Raw genomic sequence first — 20460 nt, 5'->3', positions numbered from 1 at the left:
AAATGCTGGCATACATTTCTGGCATATATGTATGTGTGATTTTGAAAGCCCTCACCACTTGTATTTGATCAGAATATTGTAGAGAATTGGAGAATACTTGAGCAAGAGTATGATATTTTTATACAAGCAGCTTATTCTGACAAAGATTCATGCATCAGGGCATTAATTTTGCTAAACCTAGCTGGGTCAGAGGCCATTGAAAGAGAGTGTTCATTTGTGTATGCACCAGCAGTATATAAGGGAGAAGGTGAAAGCCACCATATTGTTGTACAGGCTGATTCAAGGGAAGGTCCTGAGTGTTTGAAGTGCAAAGTCAGGGAAATGTGTAACCCCAGACAAATATTACATTAGAGAGGCATTTGTTTTACACAAGAGGTCAGAAACCAGGGGAAACATTTGCAGCTTATATTACTGACCTGACAAACAAAGCTAAAATGTGTCGGTTTGGTGACTTAAAAGATGAGTTAATAAAGGACAAGCTTGTGTGTGGTATTAATAGTGCTGCTGTGAGAAAGACTTTGCTTCATGACAGGGATTTAATATTGAGTAAAGCCATTGAGATTTGTCAAATCCATGAAGTTACAGAAAGACATACAAGTATGCTTGCAAGTGACAAGAGCTTGGTTTCAGTAGGTTCCAGAGTAAATGTAGATAGCATGCAATACATGGCAAACAGAAGCAGGCCAAAGCACATGGCAGCCACAGCCCCTGCTTGTTCACCAGGGAAATCACAAAGTTTTCCAGTGAGTTCTAAGAAAGGAGCATGCTCAGTGCAGTACAAGAGTGAGTGAGCAAAACCTAAATCCAACATTATTGTTAACTGTTACAATTGTGGTGCCAATCATGAGTCTAAAAGAAAAAGTGCTTGGCATTTAGTCAGCAGTGACACAAGTGTAAAAAATTGAAATATTTTCAAAAGTTTTGCGAATCAAGTAAACCTCACACAGTTATAAAGAAGGGTCATTTGAAAATGCTAGTTGATCATGTAAAGAGCTGCAGTTCTACTTTCTGTGTAGATGCTGTATCAGTAATTGGTGAAAAGGGTGATGCAGTGAATTTGTTGACAAAGAATGAAGTGTTTTGTACTGTCCGGATCAATGGTAAATCCAGTGAACTCAAAGTAGACACTGGTTCAAAGTGCAATGTTATATCAGTAGACACATTTGCTAAGGTGAGAACTAGTGAACAACTCAATGTGGCTAGAAGCACAAAACTTGTTTCTTATGGAGGTGAAGAAATTCAAACTGAAAGCTCGGTAGTGCTTTTATTTAATTTGGCTAGGAACTGTTACAGCTTGTTATTCTATGTAGTCTGAAGACCTGTGCAATCATTATTTGGGGCTCAGAGACAGTTTGAGAATGAATCTGCTTTCTTTTACTAAAGAAGTTCATCATATAAGTGCATATCCTAGTTCCAATTTTTCTGAAGTAATTTTCTCAGAGTATGCTGATGTTTTCAATGATAAGTTGGGCAAACTTCCTGTTATGTATTCTATGAAGTTAGACCCCCAGGTCAGTCCAGTAGTCAGGTCAGCAAGAAAAGTTCCAATAGCTATGCAAGATACATTCAAGGGTCAGCTGGATAAAATGGTGTAGCAAGGTGTAATTTGTAAAGTTACAGGACCAAGTGAATGGATGTCATCCATGGTAGCAGCCCACAAAAAAGGTTCAGACAAAAATCAGAATATGTATTGACTCAAGAGATTTGAACTGAAGAGATGGCATCATCCAATGTGTACAGTTGAAGAGGTCACAGCCCTAATACCGAATGCCACTGTTTTTTCTGTCTTGGATGCAAAAAGTTCATTTTGGCAAGTGATGCTTGATCACAAATCCTCATTACTGACCACTTTCAGTGCCCCATTTGGCAGATATAGATTGCTGAGTATTCCATTTGGAATAAATTCTGCAGGTGAAGTCTTCCAGCATGCAATGGAGAAAATTTCTTCAGGTTATCCTTCTGCCATTATAGTAGATGATTTATTGGTTGGAGGCAATGGTGAAGCAGAGCATGACAGAAATCTTAAGAGAGTTCTAGACAGAGCACGTGAAGTGAACTTAAAGCTCAATCCTCTACAATGAAAATTTAGACTACCAGAAGTTACTTATGTAAATTTATTTACCAGCACTGGCTTAAGACCAGACCCATTTAAGCAAGCAGCTATTCTTGAGATGTCAGCACCAGATAATAATCAAACTCTACAGCCTTTTCTTGGCATGGTCAACTATATAGACAGGTTTATACCAGACTTCAGTGAGTTGACACCACCTTTAAGAGAGCTAACAAGCAAAAATGTTACATGGTTTTGGTTAGAACAGCACCAGAAGGCATTTGAAAACCATAAGCAGAAAATTGCCACCCCACCTACATTATGATACTCTGATGTCAATAAACCAGCCGCTCTTTCCTGTGATGCTTCAAAGTTTGGTCTTGGTGCAGTTATTCTTCAAGAAGGCAGACCAGTAGCCTATGCATCTAGAACACTTACCCAAACTGAAATGCAGTCTGCTCAAATTGAGAAAGAACTTTTTGCAAAAGTATTTGCATGTTCAAAGTTTCATGATTTTATCTATGGTCAAGCTATCCCAGGTTGAAACTGATCACCAACCTCTAGTTACTATTCTAAAGAAGCCCATGCATTCAGCTCCAGCGACATTACAAAGAATGATGCTCAAATTATAAAAGTACAACTTCAAAATGGTCTATTCAAAAGACAGACTTCTTTATCAGGTTGATACCTTATCCAGAGTGCCCAGAAATACAAAGGAACAGCTTGACACAGAGAATTTTGACTTTGACATAATGGCAGTGCATAATTCTTCTACTACAAGACTTGATGAGCTGAGAGATCACACAAAGACTGATTTAATTGTGCAAAAGCTCACACGCTTTATTACTGTTGCATGGCCATCAAAGCAATCTAGTATACCACCTGAAGTGCAAACTTATTTCCCTTACAGAGAGAGATGCTGATGGAAGATGGTATTATTTTCAAAGGTCCTAAAATTGTATGTATCCAGATTTTACATCATTGTCACCCAGGTTCCGAGCTTACCAAAAGAAGTGCAAGAGAACTGGTATTTGGCCTTCACTAGTGAAAGACATTGATAAAGTACTTTCTTCTTTTTCAGCATACAATATTACTAAAGCACATTTGCAAAGAGAACCACTTCAGCTAAGTCAAGTACATGATCTACCTTGGTCAACAGTAGCCACTGACATATTCCAGTGAAACGATCACTATTACTTAGTATTATTAGACACCTATTCAAACTTGAGATTGATTTACTACCTAATCTAACATCCACTAGTGTTATTACCAAGTGAAATGTCATTTCTCAGTCCATGATAGTCAACACAAAGTTATTTCTGACAGTGGTACTGAATTTTCTAGTCAGTTGTATCAGAAATTTGCAAGAGAATGGGAGTTTATACATGTTACTAGTAGTCCAGAATATCCACAGTCAAATGGACTAGGTGAACGTGCAGTGCAGAGTGCAAAGCATTTACTTGAAAGGTCAAAGCATGATAATACAGATGTCTTTTTGAATTTACTTAATCTCAGAAGCATATCCCATGACGATAAACTTGGCTTGCCTGCTCAGAGACTTCTATCCAGGCAAGCAAGAACAACATTGCCAATTCCAGTTTATTGAGGCCTAAAGCTAAAAACAACAGAACCATCAGAGCCCAGTTATTCAGGAAGCATTCTTTTCAGAAGTTCAGTTATGATAAAGCAGAGCAGATTTCTTCATCCATTGAAAGAAGGAGAGACAGTGGGGATAGAAATGGCAAAAGGTTTCAACCGGATTGGTCAAGTAACAGGTATATGTACCGAGCCAAGATCCTACTTTGTAGAATCTGAGGGTGTGGAGTACAGGAGAAATCGCAGACATCTTCCTGTATCAGAATCGTTAATGCAGCATTGTTCCTGTGATGCAGACTCTAGATCTCAGAGCAATCCAGACAATGTTCCTCTTCCAGAACGTGTCTTACCTTCTACTTCCATTCCTGATGATGTTTCCAGTATTCCCATGGTTGGACATTCACCAGACCCAGTTCCAGTTGCTAAGTCTAATTCTCAGTTTTATGTCACACAATTTGGTTGTACTTCCAGGCCTAGTGTGAAATACACAGTGACCTGGACATGACTGTATATATGACAAGGAACTGTTTGTATTGTTTGCATGTCAGCTGATATTCTCAGCATCGCATGATCTATTTCTGAAAGAGGCAGGATGTAGAACAGAGTGTGTGTGTGTGTGCTATGTCTTTAGGAAGCATATCAAGGACTGAATGTGCATATATAAATAGCAAATAGCAAAAATACTCAGTGCCATTTTGAAAGTGCAGCCATAGAGTGAACATGTAAGAATGAATGCGCATAGCTAGTTTGTATATAAGTTACCTTAGTTAAAGTTAATAAGCTTCAGTCATGATGTGTTTGTACATAATAAAGCTGCTTCAACAGAACCCATAAAGACTGGTCTACTACTTCCTGACTAGATGAGCGATAGTTATTTTCCTGGAAGAAGTGCTGGTCATGCTGAAGGAAGACAGCCTTGTACTGTGAATCAGACCATTATAGGTAGTATAGGAAATGAACACAAAAGGCAAAAACGAATTCAGGATGTGTAACCAGAGGCAGTAGTGTACAGACCACCAAAATTATATTATTAGTATGTAGGATTGTAAAGTTTACTCACAATTTTTGCAAGAATAGATTTTTTTTAAAGTGCTCAATGACAGTGCTTCATAGTCTTCTTCTTGGGTTTTGCTGCAAAATACATAAAAGAATAATCCACTATAGTCTTTCACATTTAACATTTATCAGAAAAACAAATATAGGATTCATGGGTGTTAATTATTCATTTCTAGCAAACTTTTATTCAAGTTGAAATTATATTTAGTGGACACGAGATAAAAATCCTGTTTTTGAGTCTTGTACTTTTACAATAATCATCTTACCAAATAAGCATTCCTTTTCACGTGTGTCCACCTGTTGTGATTATCCTCTATGATTATTCAGTTCCTGTTGTTGTACAGTAATCACCATATACAATATGCATTCCATTTTATTGGGTGTTAATGTGTTGTGATTATCTGAATCATTTTTCAAAACTAGCAGACCCTTCGCACCTTCGTGTCCTTAAATATAATCAAAAACATTTATTATTTATCCCTTATAAAAGCAAGAGCTTTATTGGCTACCAAATTAATTTATTGAAGAAAAATAATTTTCAGTCAGTTTCTAATGTACTCCATAATCAGTCGAGCAATATATAATTTCTACTTCAGTACTGAGGTAGACAGTAAACAGAGCTGCTGAGGTCACTGGTGGAAAATTGTGCCTCCATACATACTTCCCTGAGACACACTGCAACCAGCATTTGTCTGCCTTTGCAGGCCATGCATTCTGGAAGGTTGGAAAGCAATGTGGTTAAGCATTGGTGGTCTCATGTCAGACTGCACAAGCCACTGTTTAAATGGTAGCACTGTAGCCTATTAACATATGACCTATCACCCATGCTTATACGCATTATCTAGACTTTGTGCAAAGTTACTCCTCTAACTCAACACAGGAGATGCCTTATCATGGTGCACAAACCTTGTCCCATAGTTCTGCCCTTTCACAGCTGTAGACTGGTTCATACCCCTGTACCACATTCCAGTAAGTAAAGTGCAAAGTATTAACAGGCATATGGTGATAACATGACCCCACCAATGGAAGATGTCATCCCCATCAGTTTTCCAGAGGAAATGGCCATCATGTTCACCTACAATGACTTACCTCACATTATAATAGTGGAGTCACCTGTCGCTGTGCCCACCCCACCTATGCAAGTGATGATGACTGTGTACTGACTATCAACCTAAACTGTGTGGGTATGTTATGGTAATGCCTGATGCAAAGTGGCTCAGTTCATGCATTGTCTTGCATAGCCTTGGAGTGATATTACACGTACTATTTTATTCTGCGTTCTCTGATCATGGACAGCAGTGGTGGTCCACACATTGCCCTTTTGTGACTGCTGCATTATAGTGCTCCTGCTACAGCTTCATCTGTGGTTATGCTGTGATATGCCTGCTTCTTCTTTGACTATGCACCCTGCCCTTCCACTGCTCCTATGACATGTATGGCAAATCCTGACATGATGTTCACCTGCTCTTTCACTTGGTTGCATAATACCACATTGTAGTGCATGGCACATATAAGACATATTTTGCTACATATATCTGGAACATATTGAAGAGTCCTCTTGAGGTTTCTCAACATCAAAGGCATCCTTTCAGTAGTTCACTGCACTAGGTTCCACATTTCCACCAGTTATATTATAGACCATTTCCTGCTTAGTCTGAAGACTGTGTGCCAGGGTTACAAATCAGGACTGCAGGGTGCATCTGGTATGACCCGCAACACACAACAAATAACATGCTATATATGATTTGCTCCCAGCATGCATCATGCATGGCTCCTGTGTGTGTGTGTGTCTGTCTGTCAACCAGGTGACACTAGGGGAAGAACCCTCACATTATCCCTTGGTATAGGTCAGACATGTGCCAAATATGTGAAACATGATGGCACACTTGGCATTACAGATCACTTTACATTTCAGGGAAGCCATTTTTGTTAATGTACCCTAGGCCCTCTGGACCCAGTAGGGTCTTGCTGACAATCTATGTGAAATGTATGGTTCCCATGATTTCAGAAATATGTGCTCTGTCATATACCACATGTACAGTGTTGGTTCTCTCCTCCACTGTCCTGGGGATTCAGACATCCTTCTTTATGTGTTGTAGCATAATGTCAAAGAACTGGTTTAGGATTTGCAAATGCTGATGACTGCAATATCCCTAGTATACACTACCAAGGTCACTAACAATTCCCCATAGCTAAGTTGGTTAATTCTATAAATACCTTTGTATCCATAGGAATGGGTACACCATACATACCTCTCAATTCTGTTTGTGGTATAGTTCAGCTAGGTCCCCTACAATATCTTTGTCCATGCATAAATGGTCCAAATCTGCAGGTCTATCAAGTGATAGTACATCAGGAACTATGTGTACCTCCTCTGTTGGCAAAGAGGGCTGTGGCATGCAACATTGCAAGCACTGGCTACAAAAGCAGCTCCCAACACATGCTTTTGTGCAACTGCTGCTACTTTTTCTAATAGGACTTCCATCATGCACATCCTGAATATCGGCATTCAATACAGGTATACTCTGCTGCATGTTGCTGCCATTTTATACATCTCTGTATCAGTCTGTTTTAGGTTTCTTCATTTATATATTCATTTTTACATTGGCATGTTTTTGCATACAATGGTGGATTTTAAATGGGTTGATGTGGGTGGCTACACAGGGTCCATGTTTCTATGGGGCCCAATGATGTATAATAAATATAATGCCCAGGCTCCCTGTCTAAAAAGGAATACCTTTATTTACATGAGTTCTGTTTATGCTTAACTTTGCTAAATTAAGTAAGATGTTCTGACTCTGGGCAGCTTCACTTAATTAGATCATATCATACTTTAACCTTCTATGAAAACTTGCAACAACTCCTTTCTATATTCTTAATCAATCAATGTGTGTTTACTGTACTAGCCACTGATGAGTGTAACCAAATGACTGAACAAAATGTCCTCTCAACTATATTGTTTATTATAAAATGCTGTGCTACTTATAGTATATTTACTTTTTGCTCCTTTCTTGGCCTTGAAAATGTACCCTACTAGCTTTTTGATTCTGTACTGTACTTTATTAACACATGTATTTATTTACTGTATTTACTGTACTAATCTTTGTGGAGCTTATCTCACTGGGTCTCCACTGAAAATGGGATCTATGCCCAGTCGGACTTTCCCAGTAAACAAATGTAAAACAAATAAATAAATGATATGCTGAACACAACAATCATTCATGCTATAAGTATGCTTTAAATAACAAAAAATAGTGTTTAAATGCCACTACAAGCATTTATTCATTGTAAAGTGATGGCATTTGTCTGTGCACACACAAAGCAAGTTGTCAGCATCACACAAAACCCCATTAAGCCACTCTCAAACACCTTAGACCAGCACATAGACCTAGATATTCTGAGGCTCTTAACAGTAACCTACATAAACCATAGAGGCCTCCTACATACACGTTTAGACTCAATTACCCTCAGCAACTTCAAAAATGGATACATTTGAGGATAGATTCTTGCTAAAGTCAATGGCTCTGTGGTCGGTATACCTAAAAGAACTATGCCCGATGGCTGAAGGCTAATAACAGGAGCAATGCAGAGATAAGGGAAAGATACTGTCACAGTATGTGAGTGTTGTAGTTAAATAATGTTATTGAAAGCAAAGCTTCTCGTATGAAGCAACTGCAAATAACAAGCAATTTATCGGCACCACATAACACCAGATTAAACCTCAAAGATTTCAGGCCTCCTAAATACAACTTTAGAATCAAGTACGCTAAGCAAACTCAAAAACACAAATTTGAAGTGAGCCATGATAGAGCTCTCTGAATATGACTCTTAGGCAGGTATGAACCTAGCCTTGGGCAATATTCTAAGAATGATGCCGCAATATGAAAAAAAAAGATAATTGACTTCAACAACTGGCTTAGATTCTGTTGTCATTGTAGGGGGTACAATATATATCAGCCTTGGAAGAGATGTTAGACAGTCCAAACTACTTTGCCAGGGATAGCCTACATCCCCCATGGTGTATGTATATTGGCTAAAATCTTGCCTATCCCCAATTGTGCCTTTTAAGGCAATGCCAGTCTTCTAGAGCTTCCAAGATATCTAAACAGAATCAGAACAATATTAAAGTATTGCTACTCAATGTTTGTAGCCTTAACAAAAACTTTACACCCCACAAGCATTCCTTACCCTTAAAAATGTAGATATATGCATCTTCACGGAGACATGGTTCAAGACCAATGAAAGAACCACATCAGTGGAAGGCTTCAATGCCAATCACTCAGGCCCACCATAATAGAAGTAGGTGTTAAAGATGGAGATTTCTCTATATTCTTAAAAAAAATGACCTCCAGACTGGTTCAAATAGATAAAGACATGGAACTCCTCCAAGTAAATCTTACTATAAAATAAACCATGCCTCAGATAACTAACTACAGAAGCCCCTCTATGACCCCTTTGGGATATACCCCCTACCTAACCAGTATGGAATCCCTATGACTTAAGCCAAACACCATTCTCCTAGGAGACTTCAAGTATTCCACCATAGAATAGGAGACTTATACGTCCTCAAACACGTATGCCTAGGGATTTCTGGAGTTCATAAATACAAACTCCCAGACCAGTTAGTCATCACCCCAACCAGAGGAGATAAAATCCTAGACTTAGTCCTTACCAATATGGGACAGCTCTGCTCCCTGCCTGATTCTCTAGTTAGATCTGATCACAAGTCATTCGCATTCACCTTAAGACTGAATCCAGATGCATTCTGCAATACCTCAGTATTTAGAGACTATGCAGTGGGTAATCTACTGAAAATGAGTGATGACCTGACTAAATTCAAAAAACTTTTCTACCTCAACAATCCCACTGTTGAACTGTAACGCTTTACTGCCAAGTTCTATGCATGTTAATAGCTGCATAGACACATCTGTCCCTCTCAGAAATAAATGCAATGCCAGATTCAAAAACAAACTCCTGTAGTGGAACCTTAATATCAAACAGGCTCTTTAATAAAAAAAAAAAAAATCATTGCTTGCAAACAATCCTGAAGAAGGAAAAAACTCTGTTGCTAAACTGAACAAAATAATCCAGATCCTAATCTAATCAACCTAAGACAGACATGAGGAAAAATAGCAGCCCAGATGAAATGTAACCACAAAGCCTTTTTTTAAATATGTTACTAATCTCAGAAACAGAGCCCAGTACTACATATAGTTAATAGTTAATGATACTACATTCTCAGGTCCAGAGGACATAGCCAATCTATTAACAACAAATTCAGCTCTAGATTCACTCTCCCCTTCAGTGTTCTGAGCCCAAATACCTACATCTAACCCTCCTTTAAGTCTGACAAGAAGTTCTTGAGATACTGAGGCTAAGAACACTGCATCTATTAGGCCAGAAAACATACCAGGCTGCCTACTGGTAGCTGGACTGTGAATTCTCTGGCTCCCTACAGACATTATTCACCATTAGCTTCAAAACAAGCTTTGCGCTATATGAATTGAGGATAGCAACAGTCATTCCCTAGTGCAAAGGTGGGACTAAAGTGGACTGGGGTAATTACAGACTGTGATAATGTGAGGTATTGCCAGCTATGCCATGAGAAGTAGGGCATTGGATATGTAACATATGCCAGCACAGCTAGATGGAATTTTATAAAGAATTATATATCATTCATATATCAAACTGATTTGTACAGATGCTTGTGTTGAAAAGTGTATTTGTAAAGCTGCTTGTGTTATAAATGTACCAACAGTGTGCCTTGCTCAAAAGAAAAAGAAATATACAAGCATTATAGTAACTGTTTAAATGTATATGTTTTCAAAGTGTATAATGGAAGGGAAGAGGTTAATCTCAAAATTTGAAAATAGTTTGAAATTAAATTACCTGGCTTAGGCAATAAAGATTGTATCTTACAGTTCTCAATGCAGTCAGAGACAAAAAGTCTGTACTAGGAAGCTTCCTGCGTTGTTATTGGGGAGAACTAAGTGCTACTCTAGAAGGATGGAGGTTTGAAATTGTTTTATGAGTTCCAAGAGCTGCAACAGATCTTAGCAAGGTTCTGTGTGTGTATTATCGATGCATACGTGCTAAATCCTGACAGCTTCTAGTAAAGGAGGGAAGCATGGGAACCATAAGTCAGATGACCATATTTATGTGATGTCATTTTGTAATCCATCACTAAAAATGATATTTTAGTACTAGGTGAGTCTGAAGTTTCCGAGCACTCTACTTTTGTAATTTAACAAAGAAGGATCTCTCACCTACTTCATCTTGCCTTGCTCTAGTAAGTAACCAGGGAATAATAATTCTTTAGATAAGTCAGGAAAATACAGTAAGATTAGTTAAGTATTTTTTTCTGTAACTGTGTGAACTTATCAACCTGTGTTATTTTTAATATTTCCTGTGATTGAAACTCTGGTGTTTACTGCAAATAGATATTTGGTATTTTCATGTTCTTTTATTATTTATTATTAAATATATTTAAACTTTTCATTGTGGCTGGTCCTTTAGAGAATATTCTAATCTTTGAGAGTACTTATATGTATTGATGACAGCTCTGGCCAGTCCTGAACGCCTTTCTGTTGGTCAGACTACCATTTGTATTAATATTAATTTCACTTAGTATAATTGGGAACCCTTGCAAGATCTTTAGAGTAGCTGGTTTTTGAGTGTTTGGTGGTGGTGTAACTACCTTATAGTGGACAGATGGGAGCATAGCTAGTGAATCTGTCCCAGCCTTTCCCAGGTGTGTGTGTGTGTGTGTGTGTGTGTGTGTGTGTGTGTGTGTGTGTGTGTGTGTGTGTGTGTGTGTGTGTGTGTGTGTGTGCGTGCAAATCAAATCTCAAAGACTATGTGTTTCAGCTGTTTGGAACAGGGATATGAAGCACTGATTTCACAGAGAGGGTGCTGCAGGACTTGGCTTGGACACTCAGTTGAGGACTCAACTTTATAGCTGTGCCACTGAGGAGTCTTACTGCAGATCTTTAGAGAGAGAGAGAGGAGCCAGCCTCCAGACTGTGTCCACTGTGTGATCTTAAGGGAAATTGTGCTTGATGCAGAAAGCTGCATCTGGAAATACTGGGTGTACCCATTTTTGCTCTAAGTGAACATCCCCCACCAGTGTTAGTGGTGAAGATTCAGGCTGCTTGATTTCCGGCCCAGAGAGTGGACATCACACTGACCACATAAGCTTGACCAGTCTCAACTGTATGGTAAGGATAATTAAAGAGCTATTGAATAAGAATGTAGGTGACCTACAGAATCTCGGCCCACCCCAGTTCAGATTCATCAATAGTAGGTCCTGCCAATTTAACCTGGTGAATTTCTTCAAAAATGTTACGGAGTTAATAGAATAGGACAAATCAGTGCACAATGTATATCTAAAACTTGCAAAGGCATTTAACACCATCCCTCACTCAGGCATCACAGATAAACTATCCCAGCTTAATATTAACCCCTATGTAATTCATTGGATAGCAAAATGGCTCAAAAGTACAACACGGAGAGCAAGGGTGGTGGCTTTATTAATGCCAAAAGACCCATCACTAGTGGAATGTTACAGAGTTCAGTCATCTGGACACTTCTCATTGTTATATATTTCTCAGAGGTCAAAGCCAATGTTAAGAGTTTGTAGCTGACCGACTTTGCAAATGACTCCATAGCTTTTGCCATCATTAACTACCCATAGGACACCAGGATCCTACAAGAGAGCTTGGCCCAAACAAATGGTGCCAAAAATCATCTAAAACTAAATACTGAGAAATGTATCATCCTATCCTTCAGCAAGTATGACTTCCTTTCTACCTATCACATTAACAACACTACCCTGAAGATCGGTCCCATATTTCGAAATTTGGAAACCCATCTTGGCCATGAGCTATACTTTTATCACCAAGTATCCACTGTTGTAAGGAAGTCATTTTTCACTGCACAGTTTATATCTAAAGGTATGGTTGCTAGATCCACGGGCATTATTGTTTTACTGTACTTGGCACTCATTATGGCAATCATTGAGTATAATATCCATTCTGGTATGTCTCTGTCCAAATACCTGTTGCAGCTGGAATGACCACAACACTTCCTCAATAAAAAGTCATGGTCCAAAATTACAAAATCTATGCAGACCATCTCAAAGTCTCTTCTCTTTTCTTGGTATAATACAGTCTACTTTGAGGTGACCTCAGCTTCATGTATAACAGACCATGTCTTGTTAGACCTACTACACATTCACAAGTCCAGTGGTATCAGAAATACCCACTCAAGGGACCCCAATCTCTTTTGCAAGATTAACAGAACATGCTGGCATGATAGGAGTGTATCACAGACAATAACCCTTCTACAGAATCATCTTCCTGTCCACATAAAACAGAGTTCTTCTGTTATTCTATTCAAACATAAATTGAATGAATGGATGGGTAATAACAATAGTTTAGCACTAATGGCCCTCATGGATAGGGGGAATATAATTACCCAAACATATACTTGTTTGGACTATCTTGGGAAATTCATATTGTAAAATGTAAGTGCTAATGATAACCATGGGAATGTATGGCTAGGTTTCATAAGATCCTGACAGATCAGTAGCCTAGAAGTACCTATGACATGGATCAAAGGTATCCATTCTCACAACATATCATCACAGAAGTGTAATTCAAAAAATACAAATATATGCAATCAATTAACAACTCTGCAAACACAATTTACCCAAGGAAGAACACATTTAAAGGCACATAGCACTGAGGCTAATGTAATCCCAATAACTCTTCAGCTCAAAGTGTCGGACATTCCATTCTCCACCCCTGAATATGCAAACCCATGAGAACCATTACAGCTCCATCCTGTAAGTCTCCTCCTAGTTTCTATGGCGGTTTACAGCCTGAAGTCTAGTTGCACCTCCAGGAAATAAGTAATTTACTTGCCCCTTCCTATCCACATGTCCAACACCTGTCATTTATAAACCTCATCAGGTGCTGCTCTGAAGTACAGTCTACGTCTACTGAAGGTCATTTCAGAAATATTAGGGTTTAGCACAGGTTTTGGTAAACTAGTAACTTTATTTTGAACAACAATAGCTCAACATAAATAATGCTTTCATCTTACACTCACCTGCCAACAGCTCAATATTTGCTGTACATCAGTGTATTCTGGTGCAGACTCTGTTTTTTTTTTTTTTTAACAGAGCAATACCATACTTTTGTATTACAAGAGTAGCACTTAATGCATATGTACAACACACCTACACACACACACACATATATGCTCTTATATACAAATAGATATATAGATAGAGATAGATGCTTGAATTTTAGGAGTTTTAATTCACTTTCCTCTACAATCTCCTACTCCTTAAGCCTAATGTAGACAGGTATGAAAAAGTGTTTGAAAAGGTTGAACATCAAATTAAAATTAACTTGGAAAGGAAGCAGGAAAAAATTAAGAGACAAGTTTGACTACCAGAACAAAACAACATATCCATTACCTTCATGAAAGAGAGACAAGGGAAGTAAAGAAACACATGAACATGATAATTTTAATAACTCCAATGAAGTAAGACAAGGGAATAGAGGGGAAAGTACACATTTTAACAAGGGGAATACTAGAAGTAATGCAGTTAGATATGATACTGATGAAACTGTGGAATTAAATGAATCTAAGGAAATTAATAACCAGGAGTCAGATACATATGAGCAAGTATATCCCCCCTTAGAAAGTCTGAAAGACTAGAAAACCAAAAAAGACAAACTGTTTTTTTTAGAGAACCCCCTACCTTCTGAATCAGAAATGGTTTCATGGGAAAGGCAAAGGGAGGGTGAAGAGTTGGAACAAGGTGCAACAATGGAAAAGATGAACAGTGAGAACCATAAAATTAAGGCATCAGAGAATGGGGTAGTGTATACATATAAGGGATATAAAATATTTAATTACACCAGCCCAAATATAAAGAGTTATTTTAACTTATTTGAAAAAGGCTTGAAATTTGTCCCTGGGAAGAGAACTGACCCAGCCGATGTCTTACTAGAATTAAAAGTTTTTACAAGAAAATGAAATCTAAACCCTCTGTTTAAAGAGAAAAGTAACGGAAATGAAATTCAAACTGAGAATAATGTAGATATACTAATAAGAAAAAGTGTATTTAACCCCCCTCTCCTCCACATAGTGTTTACTTTTGAAAAAGTATGTAATAATGACATATATCAGGTGTTGAAAAATCAGAAAAAGAAATATCAGAATCTAATGAGAGAGGAAAATGATTTAATGAAACTACTTAGAAGTAACAGAAACCTAAGAATCATGAAGCCTGATAAAGGTGGTGGTACTGTTTTAGTGGACAAAATGGATTATATTAGCAGTATGAATGCAATTTTGAGTGACACACAGAAATACGAAAAGGTTTCCATTAATGAAGTTAATTTAGCAAAAAAGAAAATGTATTTATTCTTACACAACTCATTATTACAAGGGACTATTATGAGAAAATATATATTTTTTTGCATAATGAAAACATAGTGATACCCATGGTTTTTGGAATCACCAAAGTACATAAAAGTATAGAAAAACCATCATATAGGTTAATAGTCTCAGCACATAACTCAATGACATATTCATTAGGAGTTTTTGTTGATAGGATGCTTAAGGAATGTGTAAGCAATTTAGAATACATGTTGAAGGATTCATGGTGTTTTAAGCAAAGTGCGACAAGAATTGTATACTGATTCTAGTAATTCCACTACTGTTGATGTGGTGGATCCATTTTCCTCTACCTCCCATGAAGAAGGAATTGAAATGTTTTGGGAGACAGTTTATGAACTAAGTACATTAGATTCTACTATGACAGATTTTTATTTGTGAGTTGATAGAGATGGTTTTAAAGTGTAATTATTTCTGGTCTGAGGGTAAATATTTCAGGCAGATATCTGTAGTGGAAATGGGAGCTAGGTGTGCCCCAAATTATGCAAATATTATGTATGCATGGGAAAATGAATATATTATGACAAGTAAGTACAAGAATCATTGGAACTTGTACCTATGGTTTTTGGATGATATATTTATTTTATGGAAAAAAAACAAATGAGGTCAGGGATGAATTTATAAAGTATATTAATGAATTACCCTCCTTTTTTAGTTTCACCTACAAACATTCTGACTTAAATAGAAGTTATCTGGATGTGGAATTATCTAAGAACCTTGTGACACAAAAATTTGAATCTAGAATTCACAGGAAGGAAACATTTTCAAATACTTATTTAGATTTTTACAGCTGCCAACCGAAACACACTAAGAAGAATATGTTTAAAGGACAGTTAGTGAGAGCTGTTAGGATATGCTCAGATATTTAATTTTTTGAGGAAGAGGTAGTTAAATTGCTGGAAAAGTTCACAGAAAGGAGATATCCAATAAATGTATTAAAGTGATTGTGGAAGTTAAGGAGGAATGAGATACTAGATACAAAGCCTTGCTAGGAACGCAAGAACCATTCACAAATTTTGTAAGGAAATTTCTGTCAAAAAACAATGCATATTTAAATGCTATGGTCATCTCTTATGGGCCTTATTCAAAAGACATAAGGAACATTGTTACTAGAAATTGGGCTATGTTCAGAATTTATGATGAGATTAGGAGACAAGCCATTATTTGTGAACAAAACAGGTCACAATTTTAAACTTTGGTTTGAGCACCCAGCGAAATTTGGTTCCAATTATCTTAATAAAGGCACCAGAAAGTGTGGGATGTGTAATATCTACACATATTTTAGAGCAGGACCTTTTATATTTAACATTCCTGGACATGATTTTGAGATGTAGGGATAGACATTGTAACACATCAGGGGTAGTCTACATTGGAATATGTACCCAATGTAATAGTTACTACAATGGGAAAACAGAAACAGCCTTTAAAAAGAGAATTTATGAGCACTTAAATGCAATTAAAACCAAAAATCAAAACAATGCACTTTATAGGCACACATTAAATTGTGACAAGTACAGAGGTTTTAAATTTGGGATTTTGGACAACGTTGACAATCAAAATAGGAATGGTGTGTGGGAAGTGGATCTGAAAAGGAAATAATTGGGGTGGCAATTAAGATGTAATCCCACTATTTTACCAGGATTAAATGAACACGCTTCTATTGTGCCTGTGTTAAAAATAAAAACATTGGATTTATGAGAACTGTATGGAATGTTATATTCATGTGCTTTATTGAATATGGTTCAAACACTTGTAAAAATGTATTCATGAAGTGTTTATTTAAATTTTTCTAGTGATGAAATTTTTATAAAAAATAATAGTTTTACTTTTTTAGATTCATATGATTATTCTTTAAAAGTTTTAGATTGTTAACATGAATGTTTAATTTAAGAATAGGTCTTCAAACAGTACACTTGTGATCACACCATTCTGAAAGGGCTGACTTTGAAAACTAAGCAGGGTTGGGCCTGGTTAGTTTTTGGATGGGATACCAGCTGGTAACACCAGGAGTTTTATTTATAAGTCTTGTTGTAGCACATTGTTTTAAGGTGTTTATAAAAGTTTTTATTATGCGGTGATGAAGAAGATGCTTTATAACATATTTGGTCAGTTCTATACATATTCACATATATTGTATTTTTATTTTTATACTAATTCATTTATGCAGTTTATGCACATTGTTGAATATACCCTTAAGAAACCACATACCATGAAATGATTATTTAATTAAGTCTTTTTAATCATAGGGTATAAAAGGGGATGAGAGCAAAACGATGGCAGGTTCTTTTTTTCAATACTCATTTTTATTGTTTTGCCAAACCATTATACATTTCACACACTATTTACATTATGTACAATATTGCTTCCGATGTTTTACTTCCATTTTGAATTTCCCTATAATACATTAAGAATAAATATCATTTTAACCAAGTACAGGAAATTAAAATCACAAAAAATTAAACATAAAAGCATCTACAATAGACAATTATAAACCAACTCAAGCCAATAATTTGTATTATTTCTACATTTTCTGTCTAATCCAAGAATGTGTTGGTACACATACAGAATGTCCTGACGGAAAGTGGATAGGAACCGCTACGCCAAAATAATATTAAAGATTTGTTCCCAAATTTTTGTGCTGTTTATACTTTTCTTATTATTTCTAATTAACAATTTGTGTGCTAATATATGCTTAATCACTAATAGCCTGAAATTTTGCCACGACACCTGTGCTGGGTTCAACCAATTTGTGGCTACATATAATTTCATTAGTAAACTAATATTCATAATTACAATCTTTTTTGTTTTGTCCAAATTCTCCGGTGGAATATGTAAAATCAGAAATTCCCAGGAGAGTGTTGAGTTTTGGTAACCCATTTTTTGTAGTTGTAACTTTAAAGAATTCCATAATTTATAAATGCACTTGCAACTCCAGAACATGTGTAACAGGTCTGCTGTCTGATCTACACACTGTGGACATTTAGGTGACTTTTGAATCAAATTTATGAAGTGTAAGATGGGTATAATATGCATTGTTAAATATCAATTGAGTAAAGACCAGTTTTTGAAGTGATACGGATTTTAATGTTAAGTTAAACGCCTCTACTATTTTACTGTCGTCTAGGGATGGCAATTTCTCTCTCCAGTATTTGGATAACAGAATATGATTATTATATTTTCTCTCTTTTGCCATTTTATACGCTGAGGATATATATTTTCTATCTTGTTGCAATGCTTCCCACAGATGACCTGAAATAACTAGTTCCTCTTTTTTTATTTCAGAACTGGTAAAAACGATGGCAGGTTCTAAGTCCAAATGTTTTATTAGGATGAAAGCACTAAACCTGCTCTCATGTTAATAGTATCATACAAAGTTACTAGGCTACTGGCCCTGAGGCCCTTATAAGCCTAGCAAAGAGTTTAGCCCATGTATAGACAAATAAGCATCCAATACCCCTGTCCAGCAAGGACATGGGTAGAATCCCAGGGATGTATTTTCTATTTCCCATCCAGTTATCCAAGTTGCACTTAAAAAGGAGTAAAGAGGCACTCTGCTTGACATGGAGAGGGAGTCTATTCCACAGATGGGGGAGCCTCTGGGACACAAATCTGTCCTGCCAACAAGTCCTATTGATGTCACAGACCAGGTTGAGCTGCGTGTGCAGGTTACTCAAGTGAAGCTTGACTTGCGAATATGCAGCTGTCCCATCAAGGCGGAGTCCGAGATTGCCTTGTGTGCCAAACAGAGGTCACTTCTGAGAAGTCTATATGAATCAGAGTGGAGGGATAGGGCTTTTAGCCTATCTGTGTATGGAAGATTTCTGAGACCCTGGATTCTCCTGGTGAGGAACCTCTGTGGTCTCTCCAGCTGCTGCATGTGTTTTGCAAGGCACATGCCAAATGGGGTATTGTACTCAATAATGGGCCTTAAAAGGGAAGAATACAGTGATGGTATGACTTCCTTGTCCCAAGATGAGATACCCTTACTTATTAGGTGGGCTATGTAAAAAGCCTTCCGTACAATGGAAGAAACATGGTGGTCAAAAGTCAGATTGCTATCAATCTGGATGCCCAAATCCCTTACAATTGACTGCATGATTAGGACATTGTTATTAATGTGATAATCTGTGGGACATCACTTTCCCCAAAGGGGGTGATGATGCATTTTTTTTGTATTCAGCTTGAGGCCATGTTTCTGGCACCAGTCATTTGTTTGGGTGAGATCCTATTGGAGGATTTCCACGTCACTAGCAGAATTGATGACAGCGCCCAGCTTGCAGTCATCTGCAAACTTGGTCAGCCATAGCCCACTGGTTTTGGCCTGCACCTCAGAAAAGTATATCCCAAATAACAGAGGCCCCAAGTCCAAACCCTGGGGTATGCCACTCAATATGGGTCTACTGCATGAGGTGGCTTCTCCTATTTTGACAAGGTGGGTTCTATCAGTGAGCCAGTTAGCTACCCATCTGGTAATATACAGATTGATGCTTAGTTGAGAGAGTTTATATATTATGTCTGAGTGAGGCATAGTGTCGAAGGCTTTGGCCAGGACAAGGTAGGCAGTGTTCACTGTTTTCCCCTCATCCATGGCTTTGGTGACTGTCTCAAAAACGTCGACCAAATTTATAAGACATGACCTTCCCCTTGATGAAGTCAAACTGTGTAGGACTGAGTGTTTGGAAGTTGCCCATGTCCTTGTTAATGAGGTCCATGATAATCCGTTCCATGGCCTTGTACATCATGCTAGTTTGGCTGATGGGTCTATAATTTCCCGGATCAGTGGATGCTCTACCTTTGTGTAAAGGGATGACAGTGGCTGTCCTCCACTCAGCTGGGACAAAGTCAGTTTTCAGGCTTTGGAAGAATAGTGTACCTAATGGTGCTGCAAGTTCCTGCCTGAGTTCATGTAGGATGCAACCTGAGATGTAATTGGTTCCCAGGGAAGCTGTATTTTTTGCCTTTGAGAGAGCAGTGATGACCTGATCCCTGGATATAAGAGGAAGGGGGCAGGTACTGGGAATGTCCTGATTTATTGATGGAGGGGACAGAGGGGTGAAATGTTCACTGAATCTGTCAGCCAGCAAGTTTGCTATATCTATGGCATTTGTATATGCAGTGTCCTTGACCACCAGTTCTGAACAGATCTGGATGCTACCTTTGAGATTATGAAAATATGTGAAGAATCCATTATGATTGTCTCTAGTAGAAGTGACAGATTTGGACTCAAAGTTTGCTTTGGAGGATTTCACTAGTGTTCTTATTTGCTTGTTTAGGCTAAGGAAAGG

This window comes from Protopterus annectens, chromosome 2.part2, assembly GCF_019279795.1.
Source record: "Protopterus annectens isolate FY-2018-M chromosome 2.part2, PAN1.0, whole genome shotgun sequence".
NCBI classification, from domain to species: domain Eukaryota; kingdom Metazoa; phylum Chordata; order Ceratodontiformes; family Protopteridae; genus Protopterus; species Protopterus annectens.
The sequence above is the reverse complement of the archived record's forward strand: the minus strand, read 5'-3'. Positions refer to the sequence as shown.